The sequence below is a fragment of the Perca flavescens genome, chromosome 16, assembly GCF_004354835.1.
Source record: "Perca flavescens isolate YP-PL-M2 chromosome 16, PFLA_1.0, whole genome shotgun sequence".
NCBI lineage: Eukaryota > Metazoa > Chordata > Actinopteri > Perciformes > Percidae > Perca > Perca flavescens.
This window is the reverse complement of record NC_041346.1, coordinates 4,421,014-4,443,758: the sequence shown is the minus strand read 5'-3', so window position 1 is coordinate 4,443,758 and position 22,745 is coordinate 4,421,014. Positions and strand designations below refer to the sequence as shown.

Sequence of the window (22,745 nt, the reverse complement as noted above, 5' to 3'; positions counted from 1 at the left end):
TACCATCATGTTTAGGATTTTTCAACGTGTTTTTTTTCTCCCTTGGTTGTCATTCTTTTTAAACCAGCTTGCAGAGACTAAATGTTCTTACCTGAGAGATAGGTATGAAAATGACCACTAATAACTAATAACTTTTACGACGAGTTTAAGAACAGCTCAACATTCAAGGAAATGTATATGAAATACGTATATGCTTTCTTTCTGTAACTGAGATGAGAAAGTCAATATCATTCTCATGTGTATGGAGTTGGGAGTCAGGATGTGGTTAGCCTAGCTTAGCATAAAGACTGGAAGAAGGGGGAAACGGCTAGCCTCGCTCTGTCTGAAGCTAGATACAAATGAAGTTGTTGTATTTCGTATCTTTTGTTTTGTATGAAACAGAAATATGAAAATGACGTGTTTGTGGCTTTAGGTGGAGTTATGTGTAAGTATTTCTTTAAAAAGAACATTTTATTCATGTGCCGAGTACTTCTGCACAGGGTCTCCAGCTAGAGTAGTTTGCCGGATATGGTCTGTGAGCTGTTGTTTGCCTAGAAATGGACCCAGAACGTAACGCTCCCTAAAACCACAAATTTGCTTGTTTACTATTCTATTTGTATGGATTAAATAAAAGATATAAGTGTTAATTAATAATTAGTTGTGATGGTAAGCTGTTTCCCCTGCTTTCCATCATTATGCTAAGCTAGGCTCCAACTCTGAACAGAAATGAGAGTGATATTGATCTCACCCTTGAAAAGAAACTAAAACAGCAGATTTCCAAAAGTGGTGAACTAATCCGTTAAAGAAGATTCAGTGTATTACCCAAAAAGGCAAATTTTCATATCACAGTGAAATGAATGGAAACCTGTCTGGGAAATAAGTTAACAGTAATGTAATGTATGTGACTTGTAGTAAATTGGCCAGAACATGCAAAAACACTGGCACGGTCATTTTAATAGTAATCCTTACTTATAACAGCACTTTGCAAAGCAAGGGAAGAAATAATCTGTTGGAATATAGAACAATGACTTGAAATGCTAAAAACACAGTACACTCAGCTGATGGTGATACATACAGAATAAAATAACATAAGGCAACATGGATGAAATGTAAAAAGATTTTAGAATGGACTTGAATGAGAAGTCCTGTCATTTGTAGCCTTTAACCTGGACACAGGAGTGGCCAGGAGGTTCCTGTATGGAATCAAAAGTTCAGACAGATAACTGGGTCTGTAGGGCAATGCATAAACAAACAGGCAAACAGCCCATTTGCTTGTATGCAAATAACTCAGTTCCAATGAACACCAGGTATTTTTGGCTGACCGTTACCTAACAAATGGCTCGAAGAATGTGCAGTGTTATTGTATATGGGAATAGGTTCATTTGATCCAGGAAGAATGTAGATGTGAGGAGCCCTCTGGGTGCAGCGTAGTCAGAAACACTGTACACAAAACTGAGCTACCAGGGCTTAACGCTAACTTTTTAAAGTGGTTGCTGGCTTGGCAACCAGGCATCAGCTTTTGGTTGCCGAAATTGACAATACGGTTGCCATGTTTGAAACTGCCTTTATTTGGAGCAATTAATTTCTTATGTAACTATACCACACATTTTAATTATGAAACAATGAGAGAATGGTTTGCAATATACAGTAATTTCCCATCCCTCTCAAATAAGGGTGCAACAGATCACAAAACTCACAGTTCGGATCACGGTTTTGAGTCACGGATCGGATAAATTTTTGGATCAGCACATAAAAGGGGGGAATTTAAATGATAATTGAAAATGTAATAATAACTTTTAACAATTACTTCTTTCACCAGTAAATTGCTGTTAAACGGCAAAAACAGATGAGAAAAGGGTATTTTAGAATAACTTTTGAATGCACCACGAGGTTTACCAGTTTTAAGTAAACACAACATTTAATCCCGTCTGTGTTGTTTCTCCGACAGCAGCAGTGACCAAGTGCCAGTTTGTGTATTTTAGCTCATATCTTTAGCGGCATCACGGTTGTATGTCTTGGTGTTGGAATCCTCTACAGTGAAATACAGTCACACTTTTACACCATTTAACTGTCAACATTTTAACTCTGTTTAATCCAGTTACTACTGTAGCTAACGGTAGGCTAACGTTACCTGCTGCCAAGTGTAACGTGTTATTAGTGTTTACTAGCGTGACATGCAACTAGTGTTGCCTCTAACGTCTGTTTCGCAGCATCAGAGAGCATCGCAGACATTGAAGTGGCACAGTAAGGAGGCACCGAAACCAGATTTTAACATGCGCCGTTAACGTGAACAGAAAAATGCGTTGCCTGTATCTTTTCACGGCAAACGCGCGTGTGGAAAGCGGTCGCTCAACAGCTGAAATGTTGTGTTGCGCACTAACGTAATAGTGTTTAAACTTTACAGAGACAACGAAATAGAATATTGGCATCTTCTGAAATAAGATTTTCCAGTTTTGTAGGTTTTGATTTGTTTTTACATATTAAAAAAACAAATATTGTATTATAACAGGTGGTTGCCAAAGGGGGCAACCAGAGGCCACCGTTACTGTCGAGCCCTGCCTACTGCTATGGTTTACTGAAAAATGTTATTTTACATTCCAACCACGAACATAATTCACTAATCAAAATGGAAAGTGGCCAAGAATGGGCCATTTACTACACTTCTGTATGTCTTTAGGACTTGTTTGTATTTAACATTATATAAAGACCATTGCTCACGATGAATGCTTGTTGGAGGAAGTGCTAACAGTGATCTGTGCAGTATTCCAGATCATGTATGTTTTTGGTCAGCAACAAGCTTCCTGTCACCAAGCCTTTCTTGCTTCAATGCATCATGGCTTTGGATGTATCTAAGTACATCCTCCCTTTGGCCTAACAAATATTGAAGATTTCACACTATTTAATAAAAAAAACATTGTTACACACAATAATAGGAGTTCTTTGTATTTGAAGGCCTTGAGGAATTTGTTTATTTTGCAAGTAATCGTTCAAGATGTAACCATGCAGTTGAAGATGTATTTCTTACTTCTTCAGGCATATATAATATACATCTCTTCCACTGCTAATGGGTGACTTTTAAGAGGATTAGGGCCAATGTGAAAATGTATTTGAGTTCTGTTTTCAAAGTCAGATGTCTGAGAATGACTTTAACTCAGACTTTAAACTGAGAACTTAAATAAATGTTTCACATGTGGCTCTAATCTTCTTCCGTAGACTTTCTTTTGTGGAAGCATTTCATGTTAACACAGATGAAAAAAGCGAAGTAACAGATTAAATTTAACATATAAAGATGACAGATTATCAAATAAAGGCTTGTTTCACTCATGGTTTTATCGACTAAACGATTAGTTGATTCAATCAACAGTTCTGTAAAACTTAGTTTCTCCACAAACAATATATGCAAAAGGACCACTTTATATCTTGTGTTTACCAGAGATGTGCTCAAAAATTTCTTGGAAATGGCGCCCAGATAGCTCGGTTGGTAGAGCGGGTGGCCATGTGTAGAGGTTTACACCTCGACGCAGCGGACCCGGGTTCGATTCCGACCTGCGGCCCTTTGCTGCATGTCATTCCCCCTCTCTCTCCCCTTTCACTTCTTCAGCTGTCCTATCATTAAAGGCCTAAAATGCCCAAAAAAAAAAAAAAAATCTTTAAAAATTTCTTGGAAATAAGTAATTTATCATGAAAAAGCATAAAAACCACGACAAATCGTTGACTAAATATCTTTTACTAAGACCAAAACGAGCGATTGATAGTCAACTAAGATTGGGCAGCCCTATAATGTAAATACTACAGCTTTAGGCGATGACATACACAAGACATACACAACAGATACGAAATAATAAACTCTTTCCACTCTTTCTTTAATGTACTTAATGAGCCATGATACTCTCCATTTGCTGCCAACAGCAAAGTCATAGATGCACTGATAGCAGCAACACTTGGAAAAATTCCTCACAGGCTTTGCCTACGACATCAGGCACTGTTGCACAATGGACAAACGACAGCTGAGAGAGGTTCAGTAAAGAGCTCCAGCCCCACAGCGCAACACACCAAGTGACTAATTATATCAATAGTATCCTTCACAGTGTACTTTCACAAAAGTAGCAAGGTTCTTCTTTTCTTTGTTATGACAGTACTGATTTAACCTACATTAAGTAGCTCACATTGTCTAGTTTGCCAGTATAAAAGAGAACTGACCTTCTTTATCTTTTATTTGCCTGTTGATTCATATCTAACACCTGACTGTTTATTTTCTTTTACACACGGCAAGGGCCTCCAAGCCACCATCACGCTGCACACATCAACATGCTGAAGGAGGTGCAGTTTTTATTGTGCTGCTGTAACAAAAGGGTTTCTTTCAAACAGGGTTAATACTAATGACTGAGTTAATAAGTAGTGCCTGGGATTGATAATTACTTCGAAAATGCTTTGGGAAACATGCTTATTCGCTTACTTTCCAAGAGTTGGATGAAAAGAATAGTGCCACATTCATGTCTGTTTGCTAAAAACAGCAGACAATTATCATAGCCTAGCATAAAGACTGAAAGCAAGGGAAAACTGCTAGCCTGGCACCGTCCAAAAGTAAAAAAAAAAACTCCACCTATCAGCACCTCTAAAGCTCACACACTGTGTTATATCTTGTTCGTTGTTCAAAAATTTTGATTTCGGCCAACATTACTGTCTTTACCAGGCTATAGCAGGCTCTAAAGTGAAGATATTGGTATTATATAAAACTAGACAAGCTAAGAATCCATTGCTACCAATCACGTCACGCTAGCTTGTCAGGAAATGGGCTAAATAACACTCCATTAGGCAAGGTTCCTTGACCTCTCACCTTAAGATATCTGAATGAAAAAATGGATTATATGGGTACCCACGTGTCTCCCCTTTACGGACATGCCTACTTTATGCTAATCGCATGCAGTTTAGGGCAAAAACCATGCATTTTTTTTATTTTCACCCACAGAGACAGAGCACATTGTGTCATACTCGGAAAGCTACGCCCACCGTCCATTCCGTCTGCTAGCAAACAACAGAAAAATGCCTAAAAGTTGCTGTGTGGTTGGATACACCATCAACAATGTAAAGAACCCATGACTTAAGTTTTTATAAGCTGTCAAACCTAAAAACTGGGCTTTTATGATGACATAAGCTGATACAGACGTAATGAATCGACATATCCAACATAACTTTTGCAGCAAGTATTTTGTTACCAATTCAAATATCAAAATGTCTATTTTAGGCTAACTATATTTCTGTGAATTACGCTAACACAGAACACATAACGTTAGGCATATTGTTAGTTTAGTGTTAGGACCCCCAATCTCCCCAATATTCCTGCCGATTACTCACGCCTGTATCCACTTTTGTCTTCATAAAAGCTCAGTTTTTCGGGTCGGCAGCTTATGAAAAATTAAGTTATGTGTTCTTTGCATTGTTGGTAGTGAAAATCACCATGCAGCTGCTTTTGGGTATTTTTCTGTTTGCTAGCAGAAAAAATTGACAAGGAGGCACCTTCACGCGATACAAATCAATGGAGAGCGGTAAGCTGTTTTCCTCTCCGGCGGGGGCGGGACTTAAATGCGCTCTGTTTCTTTTAAAAATGGTGTATTCGAATATTACTGCATACTGGGGTCCCTAAACAGTCTTGGAGTTGCATAAATTGGGTATAACTGGAAAGCTGAGACTCTTGTGGATTCAATGAACCCAAAGTTGCCATTTAATTATAGTGAATACATTTTTTTTGAAACTTGGCCTCACTGTTAAAAATGTCCTGCTAGATGAGAATGGCCATCGTAAGAGTAAACAGAAGTTACAGTAAGCTATACATTGGCTGTTGTGAATGTGTGGGTTATGGCCTGGACTGCTGTTAGATTTCCAGCCTGAATTATTATCCCAGTCTGGCCCTGCTGTAGAGGTAGAGATGGAGGGACCCTGCCCGGAGGAAGCCCGGGGCCCCCGTCTGGAGCCAGGCCCAGATGGCGGGCTCGTCAGCGAGCGTCGGGTGGCCGGGTTTGCCACGGAGCCCGGCTGGGCACAGCCCGAAAAAGCTACGTGGCTCCCATCTCTCCAGCCCATGGGCCCACCGCCTGTGGGAGGAAACGCTGGGGTCGGGTGCGCTGTCAAATGGGTGGCAGTGAAGGTCAGGTGCCTCGACGGACCAGACCCGGGCAGCTGGACGCTGGCTCTGGGGACGTGGAACGTCACCTGTCTGTGGGGGAAGGAGCCGGAACTGGTGTGGGAGGTGGAGCGCTACCGGTTAGATCTGGTGGGGCTTACCTCTACGCACAGTCTTGGTTCTGGAACCATACTCCTGGATAGGGGTTGGACTCTTTTGTTCTCCGGAGTTGCCCAGGGTGTGAGGCGCCGGGCGGGTGTGGGGATACTCACAAGCCCCCGGCTGAGCGCCGCTATGTTGGAGTTTACCCCGGTGGACGAGAGGGTCGCCTCCCTACGCCTGCGGGTTGTGGGGGGGAAAACTATGACTGTTGTTTGTGCGTATGCAACGAACAAGAGCTCGGAGTATTCAGCCTTCTTGGAGACCTTGAGTGGAGTCCTGCATGGGGATCCAGTGGGGGACTCCATTGTTCTGCTGGGGGACTTCAACGCGCACGTGGGCAATGATGGAGACACATGGAGAGGCGTGATTGGGAGGAACGGCCTCCCTGATCTAAACCACAGTGGTTGTTTGTTGTTGGACTTCTGTGCTAGTCATGGATTGTCTATAACAAACACCATGTTTGAACATAGGGATGCTCATAAGTGTACTTAGTACCAGAGCACCCTAGGCCGAAGGTCAATGATCGATTTTATAATCGTTTCATCTGATCTGAGGCCGTATGTTTTGGACACTCGGGTGAAGAGAGGGGCGCAGCTGTCAACTCATCACCATCTGGTGGTGAGTTGGTGCAGGTAAATTGGGAACGTCTGGAGAAGGCCCCTGTCCGACAGACTTTCAACTCCCACCTCCGGCGGAGCTTTTTGTGCATCTCTGTGGAGGCTGGGGGCATTGAACCTGAGTGGACAATGTTCAAAGTTTCCATTGCTGAAGCTGCGGCGAGGAGCTGTGGTCTTAGGGTCTTAGGTGCCTCAAGGGGCGGTAACCCACGAACACCGGTGGTCAGGGAAGCCGTCCGACTGAATAAGGAGTCTTTCCGGGATATCCCAGAGGACTCCGGAGGCAGTTGCAGGGTACCGAAGGGCCCGAAGGGCTGCAGACTCTGCCGTGAAAGAGGCAAAGCAGCGGGTGTGTGAGAAGTTTGGAGAATACATGGAGAAGGACTTTCGGTCGGCACCAAGGAGCTTCTGGAAAACTGTTCGCCACCTCAGGAGGGGGAAGCGGGGAACCATCCAAGCTGTGTACAGTAAGGATGGGACACTGTTGACCTCAACTGAGAAGGTAATATGGCGGTGGAAGGAGCACTTTGAGGAACTCCTGAATACGCTAATACGCCCTCTATGTTAGAGACAGAGCTGGAGGATGATGGGGGATCATTGTCAATTTCCCAGGTGGAAGTCACTGATGTAGTCAAACAACTCCACAGTGGCAAAGCCCCTGGGATTGATGAGATCCGTCCAGAAATGCTCAAGGCTCTGGGTATGGAGGGGCTGTCCTGGTTGACACGCCTCTTCAACATTGCGTGGAAGTCTGGGACAGTGCCAAAGGAGTGGCAGACCGGGGTGGTGGTTCCCCTTTTTTACAGGGGTATCACACTTCTCAGCCTACCTGGTAAAGTCTACTCCAAGGTGCTGGATAAAGAAGGGTTGGATAATGAAGGGTTCGGCTGATAGTCGAACCTCGGGTTGAAGAGGAACAATGCGGATTCTGTCCTGGTCGTGGAACAACGGACTAGCTCTTCACTCTCGCAAGGATCCTGAAGGGAGCCTGGGAGTATGCCCAACCGGTCTAAATGTGTTTTGTGGATCTGGAAAAGGCATATGACCGGGTCCCCCGGGAGATACTGTGGGAGGTGCTGCGGGAGTATGGGGTGAGGGGGTCTCTTCTCAGGGCCATCCAATCTCTTTGCAGATGATGTGGTCCTTATGGCATCATCGGCCTGCGACCTTCAGCACTCACTGGATCGGTTTGCAGCCGATTGTGAAGCGGTTGGGATGAGGATCAGCACCTCTAATTCTGAGGCCTTGGTTCTCAGCAGGAAACCAATGGAGTGCCTACTCCAGGTAGGGAATGTATCCTTACCCCAAGTGAAGGAGTTCAAGTACCTTGGGGTTTTGTTCGCGAGTGAGGGGACAATGGAGCGGGAGATTGGTCGGAGAATCGGCGCAGCGGGTGCGGTATTACATTCAATTTATCGCACTGTTGTGACGAAAAGAGAGCTGAGCCAGAAGGCAAAGCTCTCGATCTACCGGTCAGTTTTCGTTCCTACCCTCACCTATGGTCATGAAGGCTGGGTCATGACCGAAAGAACGAGATCCAGGGTACAAGCGGCCAAAATGGGTTTCCTCAGGAGGGTGGCTGGCGTCTCCCTTAGAGATAGGGTGAGAAGCTCAGTCATCCGTGAGGAGCTCGGAGTAGAGCCGCTTCTCCTTCGCGTCGAAAGGAGCCAGTTGAGGTGGTTCGGGCATCTGGTAAGGATGCCCCTGGGCGCCTCCCTAGGGAGGTGTTCCAGGCACGTCCAGCTAGGAGGAGGCCTCGGGGAAGACCCGGGACTAGGTGGAGGGATTATATCTCCAATCTGGCCTGGGAACGCCTCGGGATCCCCCAGTCGGAGCTGGTTAATGTTCTTTGGGAAAGGGAAGTTTGGGGTCCCCTGCTGGAGCTGCTCCCCCCGCGACCCGACACCGGATAAGCGGACAAAGATGGATGGATGGATGGATGGCCCTGCTGTAGAATGAGGTTTTCTCCCCAGGAACGGTGAACGGGCCTGTAATACTACAATAATTAATCAAGCTTGTGTTCATTTCCAGGGGGCGTAGCCACGATGTGGAATAAAAAATATAACTAGTTGGTTAATGTTATAAGATTGGGAGTTGACTGGGCTATTGGGCTTGAGCTGTGTTGTAATGATAAAAACATAATAATTTTGATTGTCTATACGTCATATGAGTGCATACAAAATGAGGAGGAGTACCTTAGTAAATTGGCATTTATCATGTCTTTTATTCAGGACAATTCTTCTACCTGCATCTATTTCGTTGGTGACATGAATGCTGATGCCAACGCTTTATTTGGTAATCATTGAATGCAGTTTTGTTCAGACGGTGGATTGATTTTATCTACTATTGCCGAATGATAGCTATACTTATATCAGCGAGGCCTGGCACTCTACTTCCTGGCTGGACCACTGCCTTTGTACAGTGGATGCCCATGACTCTATTGATATGATGAAGATTGGTTATGATCTGGCTACTACGGACCATATACCTTTTCTCGTAGTGTTGAACACAGGTAATTTACCAGTGTTGTTGCCTGTGGATAATGGCATTGATGTAGGGAAAATAAATTGGTCAAAATTGTCTAAGAAAGATCTTAATGAATATTTCAGTCATTCTGATGCTTTGTTGGGTAATATTAAGGTCCAAAAAGATGCCTTATTGTGTCGGATATGAACTGTGAGAATGTACAAGACTGTAAGGATTTATGTTCCCTGTATGAGGCCATTGTGGAGTCTCTTGGTATCTCGAGCAGGCCTCTGTTTAAACATAGGACAAAAGTGTGCAATGCTAAGCCAGGTTGGAAAGATCATGTAGAAGAACTCCATGCAGAGGCCCGAAATGCTTTTAAAAAATGGGCAGAGTCAGGCAAAAGCAGGCATGGCCTCTTGTTTGAAAATAAGAAATGCACTAATGCTAGATTTAAATATCACTTTTCTATATTAAAATAAATTAAAACACTATGAGGTCAGATTCACTGGCATGGAAGCTGCAAAAAAATAATGTTAATGACTTCTGGAAAGAAATAAAAACTATGAATAATTAGTATAGTCTAATATAGATGGTGTGAGTGGTCCTGATGAAATTTCACAGTGATGGCGGAAACAATATGATGAACTGTTAAACTGTGTAAAAAGTAATCTGTTTGTAGTGGATAATGTAGAGTTTAATGTTGATGTTGTCGTCATTTACACAATATTGAAGTTAAGAGATAATAAGGCTTGTGGTCTGGATAGTATTACAGCTGAACATCTTAAACTTGAGAGTAAGAAACTGTGCCCTCTGGTAGCTATGTGCTACACAGTTTTTTTTGTTCATGGAGCGTTACCTGATTCTATGCCCTCTGTTGTGCTTTCAGTTATTAAAGCTAAAGTGGGGAAGCTGAACAGCTCAGATAATTAGAGGCCAATAGCTCTGGCCAGTGTTGGAGACAGTTCTATTGTGTAGACTTGAGAGGTACGTCCTGTCTACTGATAACCAATTTGGTTTTAAAAGAAAGCATGGCACTGATTTATGTGTTTTTTGCACTAAAGGATATTAAAGCTAAATATAATAGGCAAAATTCCACAATGTTAATGTGCTTCATTGCTTGCTATATCTATAGGCAGCGTCACAAGCTGTATGCTCAAGCGAACATGCTGTGTCGTAAGTTTAGCATGTGCTCTGTATCTGTGAAGATCTCACTCTTCAGGGCGTATTGTACACATTTGTATACTCCCTACCTGTGGTGTCGTTATAAGCAAGGTGGCATTAGAAAACTCATAGTGGCTTATAATGACAGCATGAGGCTGCTGCTGAGAGCTCCAACAAGCTCCAGCGCAAGCCATATGTTTGTCAGTGTCGGGGTACCTACCTGCTCTGCTGTTTTACGTAACCTGATGTATACATTTATTTGTAGGGTATCTGAGTCAGAAAATGACTTGATCACTGTTTTGGCTAACCCTGTACGCAGTTCTGTCAGATTTTCTTCCAGATTGTGGAACCACTGGCGAACATGTCTGTATGTCAGACACTGAACATTATGGAAAGTTTTGTATTTTATGTTATACTCTGTGTTTTTTATTGTGAAGGGATCCCTGAAATAAAGTTTATACAATATACACTACCACTGACTCTCCGTGTAACAATTTGGCCACCATTTAGCACATTGACCACACAGAGTCCAGCCATGTACTAGCTTTCCACCTAATCTTGTTTACATTAGTCTCCACAGCGCTGTGTCAGCACTGGTGTATGGTTTGGCTAAACCACTTATCTATTCTGGGATAGGTGGGGAAAAAACCGCTCTGGCTTGTTTGCATTTCTTAAAACCAATCACAACCGTCCTGGGCCCCAGATGTAGTGTCGGTGCCATGCAAAATAGATAGCGGACAGGTGAGGGACGGATGTCAGGCTTTAGCCCAGCATATACATCTGTTTAGCCAGACTATGTTAAAATTGACGTTAGCTGATGTTCTTGCTGCAGCATGGTTTGTTTGCCTATTTGACATTGCTGTACTGTACTCTCTCCTATACTGTAGCTAACTGTGGTGGGCAGCTTTGCTCAGTGGTTTGGTTTGGCTGAATTGAGGAGAACTCGAGAAAGGTTCAGAAGCTGTTTCTAGTTGCAGTATTGCTCTAGAAAAGGGAAGTTTAAGCAGTTGGATGTGCTGGTCTCTAACCAGTGCGTCTGCCCAGAGTCTCCTGTCTGCTCTGACTGTAAATAATGTGATTTTTCTGCTTTCACTATTCAGTGTCAGGTGTGTTTACACTTTTTTGAAAGATCAGACTTTGAATGTAATACAACGATATCTATATGGTTACAATCAGGTCATATTATGCTTAATATACATTTTGCAAAACTGTGCAATATCAATATTTCCTATATTGTGAATTCAGTCAGTTTACTCACGTTTTACTGTTTACTGCTTATTTTTGTATTTTATTTTCATAGGGGAAATGGTTTAATTTGGAGACAGAGGAAATGAAACACACCACACATGAACAAACATTGACCAAAAAAAGAACACAGTCTTTTGGCTACACACCCAGCTATGGGAAAAAAACAAGAAACTCTACACAGGTAAAAAGCAAGGCTGGCTACACCAGTTAACTCCTCAATTTAAGGCCCTGACACACCAATCCGACTGTCGGGTGTCGGTCCTATTTGGGCCTTTTTTCGGCTGACGCTGATTGGCTGTTCAGGCTTGAAAACGAGAGCGAGGAAAACAAACAAACTGTGAAAGGCACACACAACGCTCCTTTCATTTTTCATCTCATCTGATCAATCCAGTACACATATAAAAGCTGTCAAAACTGGTAAAAGATTACGTTTGAATGTACTAAAAAAATACAGGTTTGAATCATTGGAATAACTATTTTTCCACATTATGGCCATAAAATGGCAAACGTACAACAAGATACACATAACAACATTGTGTAGGTATACGGTATATATTCCAACAATAACATGTCTTTTAAAAGATCTCTACATACTTACACATTACAAAATAAACAAACGTTATTAAACTAATATCCTGTACTGAGATCTTTAATATGAAGACCGTAATAGACCTCTCTCTCTGCGCCCTCTCCAATTAGCCTCCTAGCAATAGCAATCAAGCTAGCTTTCTAGCCAGCCGGCCAGCCTCTAAATTAGTTAATTGTAACAACTCATCGTTGAATTGACATGCTCTTGTCACATCGTAAGAAAGCACATTGCTATCGCCAGATGAATATTTGTTTTTTTTGGCAAATTTTCGGTAACCTGAATGAATGCATGTTGTAAAAATGAATTGCCCCTTGGGGATTAAAAAGGTTTTCTGTATCTGTTGGGTGGATGAAATTAGCTAGCTAACGAGCCAGCAGCGGGCTATCTGGTTGCTCCTCTCCGCTCCCACTGTAGGGAGACTTCTTTGCCGAGAGAATGGACGAAAACCCGGAAGAGGAACATTCTGGTTAGCCATCTCCCGGTGTCTGCTGTCTTCCCGGCAGGAGTTAAGCAGGTTTTGTTCGGTTCTGCCGCTGCTCGAGCAAACACTGTTTGTTGTGGGTATCATATCAACGTTATCCGGTTTCCCTTGTTAAATGTTGAATAGATTATGGTAGTTGGCCGTCGGCTGTATTCTCTGCTGTGTGTTCCAGTGCAAATGTTTGGCCAAGACAAGGGCAACGAGAGCTGACGTGAGGCGACTCCACAGTCGCCACTAGTCCTCGGCTGTCGGACTGGTGTGTCAGGGCCTTAAGACAATTATCCACAGAAGTTTGGGAAATCCCAATGATATACACGTACCAATGTAAGAACCTACGTAGGTACCTACGTAAGTACCTACAGGGTAGGTTCAGTTCAGATCCATAAATCAGGCTTTACCTTGTCTGCTATTATCAGTAATAACAGAAGTCAACTTTCACAGCCATGTGGAAAAAGGAACTTAACACAGCAAGTTTAATATGTTGGATCAAATGTTGTTACTTATCTTGATTGTTGTTATAAATCACATGTCCTATAAAACAAGAAATGAATTGAAATTAGGAGATAACATACTGTATGTGAGTTACATCAACAACTTTTATCTTTGGATTGTTTCTGTTTTCAGAACTGTGTAAATCAGTAAAAGAGTGAACTTTGCCGTCATGCATACCCTGTTAACCTTCACACCAAAATGTGTCATATACTGTAGGCTTGACAGGTGGCTTTAAAAACATTAATCTGCAGCTGTAGTCAGTGGATTCACATCACTTACAGTAGATCTCAATGGTCACACATCTCTCTTCTCTTGTTGTGGTTTGAGAAAGATTCTCAAACCACACAAACATAATTTGCTTCTCTTTTGTCTATCTGTGTGTTCATTATGTTTGAAACTCAAATGTAGTGATACCAAACGTGCAATCACTTCTGACTGCATGCTGTACTGTATTAGCCCAGGGAGTGTGCTGGTGAATTGCGTCTTCGTCTTAACACTTACTAATAAATTGTCTTGTTTGCTTTATTTTTTTTTTTTTGTTTGTTTATTTTGTTTGTTTATTTTGTTTTTCCTTGTTTCACATAACAAATGTTATTACTGTATATATTTTGTCTTAAAACTAACCACGTATGGGTCACCCCTACTCGTATGTCGCACCGTATTAGTTTAGTGAAACATATGTATGTTGAGCCTCTGTTATAACATTTATTAATAATTTTTGTTTTTTTCATCCTGTTTTATCCTGTTTTATATAGCAGATGTTAATAGTGTTTATCTTATGTCCTGTTATTGTAATTTATATCTGCCAATTGGGACTACAGATGGAAATTAGCCTTTGGGCTATAATCTGGCACTTTTACGTGTACTGCTGTACATGTTCATTAAATGTGCATTGTCCTTAAATTAAGAAATGAAATGAAGTAGTGCTTCCTGCAGTTGCATTTCTAGTGATTAATCGGTGAAAACAATGGTTTATTTATGTAATTCATGCTTTGTTCTATCGCCGCTTGCTCTCTTCAGTCACTCTCTAACTCGCTCGACCACATTACCGTGCTCGCAGGCGCTTGTTGAGCCTCCGTCTAAAACTCTGCCACTCTTTATACCAGATGATAGTTTATAACATAGAAATAAAATGTATTAAGGATAATAAAAATAATAGTTTGTAGCTGACTTTACAAGCTGACATCGCTTTCTGTTGGCTGTTGAAACAGGTGACCGGTGTTGCAACACCATCAGCCAGTTTGAGTTGAGCTGAAACGGGCCAGTTCAGACTGCTGCAACTTTTCTCTGCGACGTTCGAAAACGGTTTTGTCTCGTCGCAAATCTTTGGTCTGAACTGGGCTTAAGACGTACACCTGCTAACTAAAGCCAATGCATTGGTACAAAAGAACCTATACATCATACTCTACTAGTTGACCACACACACACACACACACACACACACACACACACACACACACACACACACACACACACACACACACACACACATACATATGGCAACCAAAGGACATACAAGCAGTAGCTGCCATATTGTCTCGAATGATTAAAAAAGTAATGGTTAGGAAGAGGTTTTTATGTATTTTGTGCGTGTCTATCTGGCTCATTTGCAACTCTGTCTCATTCCTCAGATTCTTTCATCAGAAAAAAACAAGACTAGGTCAACCTAGTATATGGCTGGTCCGTGCATGGTGAATTCAGTTCAATTACATTTTATTGATAGTCTCAAATCATAACAAGAGTTATCTCAAGACACTTTACAGATAGAGTAGATTTAGACCACACTCTATAATTTACAAAGACCTCCTCCACGCAGCCCCCATAAGTATGCAATATTTTGTGGAGCAATGCGTCCCATCCGTTGGCTGTGTGGCTTAGTTGTGTTCGATTTAGAGCCCTCTTGAAACGCTATAATGATCATGTTTCATTGGCCAGTTACTGTGCCACGTGCACGTTAGTGCACGTCAGCGCACGGATCCACTACGTGACAAACCCTATGGAGCGTACCACGTGTGTGCATATTTCGACAGAGTGACAGTGTTAGTGAAGAAATAGACAAATAAACAAAATGGAACGAATCGGAGAAGCAAAAGAAAAGTTGTGTCCAGTTCTCTTTATTTATTTATTTATTTATTTATTTATTTATTTGATACTGTCCAACCAGTAGAACATGTCCTGTTCTGTAGACATGGTCCTCATTTATTTATTTATTTTATACTGTCCAACCAGTAAAACATGTCCTGTTCTGTAGACATGGTCCTTATTTATTTTATACTGTCCAACCAGTAGAAAAAGGCCTGTTCTGTAGACATGGTCCTTAATTATTTATTTTATACTGTCCAACCAGTAAAACATGTCCTGTTCTGCAGGCATTGTCCTTATTTATTTATTTTATACTGTCCAACCAGTAAAACATGTCCTGTTCTGTAAACATGGTCCTTATTTATTTTATACTGTCCAACCAGTAAAACATGTCCTGTTCTGCAGACATTGTCCTTATTTATTTATTTTATACTTTTCAACCAGTAAAACATGTCCTGTTCTGTAGACATGGTCCTTATTTATTTATTTTATACTGTCCAACCAGTAAAACATGTCCTGTTCTGTAGACATGGTCCTTATTTATTTATTGATGTTGGACCAGTCCAATATGACTGTCAGTTGAAATAAACCTTTTGTTGTAAGAAAACTTGTTTAATTTGTTATGAATCTGTTTTCCCGTAACTTTTGTAATTTTACATATGTTTAAAAATATCAAAATTAATATTGATATCGCAATATTCATAATCGATATCGCAATATTCATAATCGATATCGCAATATCAAATTTTGTCAATATCGTGCAACCCTACTGTCGACCTGCACATGCAGAGTATCTGTAAACGCTACAATTTACCGATGTTCCCCAAATGTCTTCGCCTAGAAATCTAGATGCACCCTAGTGGCAGCAAATGTAATTTGCAGCCAGGGTCAGTCTAGCAACTCTCCGTTGACTTGCGAGCTGGAAAAACCAAACTCTAGCTGGGCCAATCACATCGTGTATGGAGTCGGTGGGCGGGCTTAACATAACAGGGCTCGAGAGTGCAACCAATTTGGTCGAAAATGCGACCAAAATTTGAAAGGGTGCGACTAAGATTTTTCCTAGGTCGCACCGGTGCACCTAACGTCCTCACATCCGCTGCCTCTCCACTAACGAAGCATTGTCTGCGTTACATGACCCATTCCTTCTGGAAAGCCGTGCCTGTGTTTGGATCTCTCCTCCGCGCAGCCCCCCCCCATTCACTCACACACCGGCCGGCTCACCTGCAACATGGAGAGACGTAGCGCCGCTGGTCCAAACTCCCGACGTTTGTCTACAGTTTTAATTGTTATTAACACAGCTGTATATTGTTAAGTATGAGAGGGAAACTTGTATTGGTACCAGTGTTTCCGCTGGTAACTCTCTGTTACTGCGGCCGCCACAGTGAAAAACACAGAAGTTATTAAATGCAACTAACTTCAGTTCGTTGAGTAATAGCGTGTAAGACGGAGCCTGCTGGATCATAGTTCATAAAAATGCAGCGCAGTGACGATACAGTCATAGCCTACACAAGACGGGTGCAACACCGCTAATGAGTCAGCCGTCAGTAGCTCACTGTCAGTACACATATACATATATACATATATATCCCACACTAGCCTCCACCGGGAAGCTAACGTTAGTTTAGCTAATAGCTAATTCGGGCTAACCGCTAGCTGATTGTAGCGGTCTGCCGTCCGTCAGCCTCCACAGTTAAGCTAACGTTAGTTTAGCTAACAGCTAATTTGGCTAACCGCTAGCAGAGACAGCATGTAAACTTTAAAAGACCCTCAAAATAAAACTTGAAAACAAACGTTAACAGATATAACAGCTGTTACGTCAGTTCTACTTGTGCTCATTTAAAATACAATCACTCAATACTTGTCTTTATTGTTACTGTAAAGTCTTAATTTTGCTGTAGCCTGCTTTTCCCATTATGTGTGACTTAACGTTATTTTAGACTGAATCTAGCTGTCCATTCTGCCTGCACGATCCGTTCTGCGCATGCGTTATTTCTCGGCTAGCGGTTAGCCAAATTAGCTGTTAGCTAAACTAACGTTAGCTTGGGTGGAGGCTAGCGTGGAACAGATCGGGCAGGTCGTAAAACAGTATTATCATCTGCGCATGCGCGATTGTGCAGGTGGAACGGATCGGGTACCAGTGATTCCACGTACTCTAATCTGATCACTTTTTTCAGTAACGAGTAATCTAACGCATTACTATTTCCAAACCAGTAATCAGATTAAAATTACTTATCCAAGTCACTGTGCGTTACTATTTTTGTCATTTTCCTTAGTAAAAATATATATTTTTGCTTTCTTCTTGCGTCTCGGGGAGTGAAGTCACGTATGCGACAAGTCACGTTTTCAGCATGTGGACAGTTCACGTGTACCACGCAGCAACAGAAACGTAAACAACAATGGAGGGAGGAGAGAGATGCGCGTTTTCTAGCTGGAAATACAGTCACTATTTAGAGTTTGTGCCAGCTAAAGACGGCAATATTAAGGTTCGTTGTACACTCTGTGCTGGTGGAGACAAAGTGCTATCTAGCTACAAAAACACTACGTCACATTTGAAGAAACATTTGGAGTCGCAGCGCTGCAGTCAAACCTACAGAGCAAGTCCCAGCAGGTGGAGCGAAGCAGAGAGGAGGAGGACCCCCACCACCCAAACAACAAAAGCTGGACTTCGGTGCGAAACCAGTAAGTGGGGGAGAGTTGAAGAAGTTGGTCGGGCAGTAGGCCTACTTTGTAGCGGAAATGCTGCCCTTAAACACGTTTGACTCGCTCTCTTTCGTGCCATAATAAACCAGATCCTACTACTGGCAATGCCGAGCTGCCTCACGGTAAACTGGTTGTCATTTTTATGTTGAGGCTGTAGGGGTGTTGTCGGCAGTTGCTGAATGTAACTAATAAAGTAACTTGTAATCTAACTTCGTTACTTTTAAAATCAAGTAATCTGTAAAGTAACTAAGTTACTTTTTCAAAGTAACTGTGGCAACAGTGTCGGGTACTGACACTCTTTCGGTCGTTCTTTTTTCTTTTTTCTAAAGACTTCGGCCTTTATTTTGATAGGAAAGCTGAAGACATGAAAGGGGAGAGAGAGGGGGGGATGACATGTAGGAAAGGGCCGCAGGTCAGAGTCAAACCTCTATATTTACCAACTGAGCTATCCGGGTGTCCTCTTTCTCTTTTAATCAGTCTGTTATTTATGGAGTTATATTACTGCCATTAGTCAAGAACGCATTATTTCAATTTGAGAGCATTTCTCATTGATATTATGTTCAGATGTCTTGCTCTCACACTCAAATAGTCACTGCTCGTGCTTAGATTTGCTCTGCTTGTGCTCAAACTTTCTGCTTAGACTCAGATATGTTGTTGTTTGGACAGATTTCCTGCTCTCATGTTTGAACCTTCACCTCGCACTCAGGCTGATTCTGCTCGCTTGCAAATTTTCTGCTCTCGGATCTCTCGTGCGCGCTTGGATTTTTTTGTGTTATAACCCTGCCAAAAGTCAACAACCAATAGAATGCCAGCTGTAGTGTTGACCAATGAAATGATCCCTGCCCCGTTGAGGGTGCGTTCACTTTACGTTAGAACGTCTGTTGAGGGCGGCTGCACTGTAACCGATGACTGTAACCAAGTTTATATACCCCCGCGCCGTTCATTGCTTTATTTAAAGTATATGTCAACAATGTGCACAGAATGGTCGACGCACTTTCACCGGCACCCATCAGGAAACGGGAGAAAGCTTTGAAGTGGGACATATGAAGTTATGTCCACAACTACGAGGGTGAGTACCATAACTTAAGCACCTAGTTAGCTAGCTAACATATGGCGCTAGCATATAGCCTAGCTTGATGTCCATAAACAAATAGATTTTCTTTATTGTATAGCTAGATTGAACGACATATGACGGACTGTATGTGTATATGTGATGACCTCACTTTGTATTTTTTCCTTGTTTGGTCAACCATGTTCCTGGGATTTGGCTGATTTCATGTTAGAGCCAGTAGTAAAACCTAAACTGTAATATAACTGAAAGAACACCAGAAACTGGATTGTTTGTGTCAGTTTTTGCATCACTGTTGTGTTGTTCATCAGAATTTAGTCTTCATTCCTTCATATAGCATTAGTCTGAAAATGATGAATTCATATCAGTCTGGTCTGTGTACTTTTTCGTTCATTCGATTTTCATTTCATAAACAGGTATTAAAAAACAACTGCAGCCGGGACATTCTAACTCTTAACGTGAAAAAGCCTAATGTGGTTTAATGTACCTAAGCAATGATCAATGTTTACCAAATTTCTCTCTCATATTGCTCCTCATAACCACTGAAAACTGTCAAAAAATCTAAACCAAAGTCTAATTATTATGGACATTATGTGACTGATAACTGACTGTAAGCTTTTTCACGTTAAGCGTTAGAATGTCCCAGCTGCAGTTGAGGGAAACTGTAGCCTATAACTTCCTAAGCGACTGATCATCCGTTTTTTGCCACCCTTTACATAATAAATATGGCTCTGAAATAGAACATGAAATACATAAATGAGGCAATACATATATAGGAATTAGCTAGTCATTATAGTTCAATAGCCTAAATACATATGTTAAACTTATATTTATTTCCGGGGACTTTTATTTATTCTGTCTATTTATATGCACGTTATATTTTATATTTTATTAAGTTTTGTTATCTCACAGACTCTGACTAAAAGCAGCAGCAAGCCTGCCTGGCATCAGTGCATCATAGCATATCACTGCAAAGAAAAGAAAATATGAATAAATCACAAGCACGGCAGATTCCCAGCTCAGCTAGAGCGGGTAACGCCAGCGAACTGCAGGGGCCGAGGTCACAGGGCTGGTGGCTAGCTGCTAGCTAGCTGCAGCAGCAGCTAATATTAGAATATTAGACCCAGCAACGGAGGTCTGATCCCCATGATCTGATCCTGAACCCCCGGTGACTCTCTGCCAGATCAGCAAGTTTAACGGCAGCAACAGAAAGTTTGCTGGGATTGTTAACGGTGGCGTAACGGTACCGTTACATCCGTGAACTGAAATTCTGTTTCCTCAGACGGCTGGTTCGACTCTCTTTGGGCGAAGTTGTCTGCGGCGGGAAGAGACAGAGAGTCAGAGGGAGGCAGGGAGAGAGTGTAATAAATACATGTGACATTATGAAATAAAATTCCCCCCAAGCATTATCAAGAGTACAGGTTTCCAAAGTAATTTTGGCCTGGGCTGAAAGCAACACTGGTAGGCTAGGCTGGCGCTGTTGCCTTGGAAATGACAACATCCGGTCTCTGAATATGAAAAAACAGGCCTTTTTTCATTTCTATTTTCGAGTTTTTTTTTTTTTTTTTGTTATATGAAATAGAAAATAAAAATCACAGCATATTTTAAATTTCTCCCATCCCCTTTTGACCATGAAAAGGAAAAAACGCCTTGTATTTCAATTTCAAATTTCGTATTTTAAAACGAAAACTAAATAACCATTTGTTTTTTGTTTTATAATACCTGTTTATGAAATGAAAATGGAATGAACGAAAAAGTACACGGACCCAGTCTGTTAAGTACAATTTCACCACTATAATAAAACAGATCTAGAAATGATATGCTTTATTTGCAACTTAAATATGTGATTTTTTTTAATTAATACAAAGCAAACTGAGCAGAAAAGAACAAGTGTTTTGTTTGTTTGTTTCTCTTCTTCTAGGTGTGACTGAAGTACCCCTGTTGTAATATAATAGTAAAATCATGTTACATACACTTATCATTTATGTTTCTTGCTTAAATTCACAGGGTGGACAACCAGGCCTGGGAGAGAAAATTACTGATATCTACAAAACCAAATCAGATATGGTAAGGTGTGTGTGTGTGTGTGTGTATGTATATATATATATATATATATATATATATATATATATATATATATATATATATATATATATATATAATGATGTTAAAAAAAAGCTATGTACACCTAATATCTTATGTGTTGATGTCTATGAATTTGTCTTTAATAGGAGCATACTATACAAAGACAACAGTGGAGAGTTGCTGGATCTTTCTGTCCTCAAATTGCCAGAGATCTACAAGGACTTCACCCCTCTTTCTGCACCATCACCTGCATAATCAAAGTGATCTGTTGACATGAATAGGTGCCTGTAATGTCTGCCAATATATTCGATCAATTCAATAAATGTTAAGTATCACTGATATTTCTTAAATCATTGTAGTTTTTCAGAGCAATAAGATACAGATTATTAAAACCATGTTCATATTTGCAACAAATTAAAACCTTGATCAAGGTAAATTGTTTTTTTCATTTTCCATAACATTTATAAAAAAAAACAGTACAATTAAATTGACCAGAGCTGACACTTGGTAAATAGCTTTAATTTACCTTGTCAAAACAATGAGTAATTCATAACAAATTGCACAATATTTGACACAAAACCTTAAAAGTGTATTGTTCATACTACGGTGAAAGCAGAACAATTTGCCTATAGGATTTACTGTAGCAGGAACATTGATATTGGCAAACAGATGACCCAGGTTAAGGTGAGTTTGTGAGCAGGGTTATGAATAAAGATAAGATAAGCCTAGTGTTCACAAGAGGGATGATTCAGGTATTGCAACACAAATTAAGAATAATTCAATTAAATAGGAGGTATATACAACTAGTAGAAGATAAATGAACTATAATAATAGAATAGAATAATATATACTGTGGTTAAGTAATGATACTGTTGTTTGTACTAATATAACAAAACAAAAAATATACTAATATAATATAGTGTGTGATGCAGTATGGAGAACAACCAAGTCCCATATGAACCCAAGAGACTTTTAGTGCAGCTGTTGATGTTCACTACAAACAAAACTTGCAGATGGTTGTAGTCTGTAGTCAGCCATACAGTAGGTAGATCTGGAGAAGATGGTTGTAGTCTGTAGTCAGCGATACAGTAGGTAGATCTGGAGCAGATGGTTGTAGTCTGTAGTCAGCCATACAGCAGGTAGATCTGGACCAGATGGTTGTAGTCTGTAGTCAGCCATACAGTAGGTAGATCTGGAGCAGATGGTTGTAGTCTGTAGTCAGTCATACAGTAGGTAGATCTGGAGCAGATGGTTGTAGTCTGTAGTCAGCCATACAGTAGGTAGATCTGGAGCAGATGGTTGTAGTCTGTAGTCAGCCATACAGTAGGTAGATCTGGAGCAGCAGGGTGAATTCTAGCTATCGTGGGTTGGTGATATGACACACACAGATCAACAGGGGTCGAGCCCCTCAGCCCCACCTGAATGAAAAGAACGTGAAACAAAATACTTGTTTTTTCAGTTCAGTTTGCTTTGTATTAATTAAACACATA

At 41.2% G+C, this 22,745-nt stretch overlaps 1 protein-coding gene across 1 annotated transcript in view; it reads left to right on the top strand.

Annotated features, from left to right (window-relative positions):
- Positions 1 to 22,745, top strand: part of eeig1b (estrogen-induced osteoclastogenesis regulator 1b) — a 48,463-nt gene that overhangs the window by 1,813 nt on the left and 23,905 nt on the right. The window lies entirely within an intron of this gene.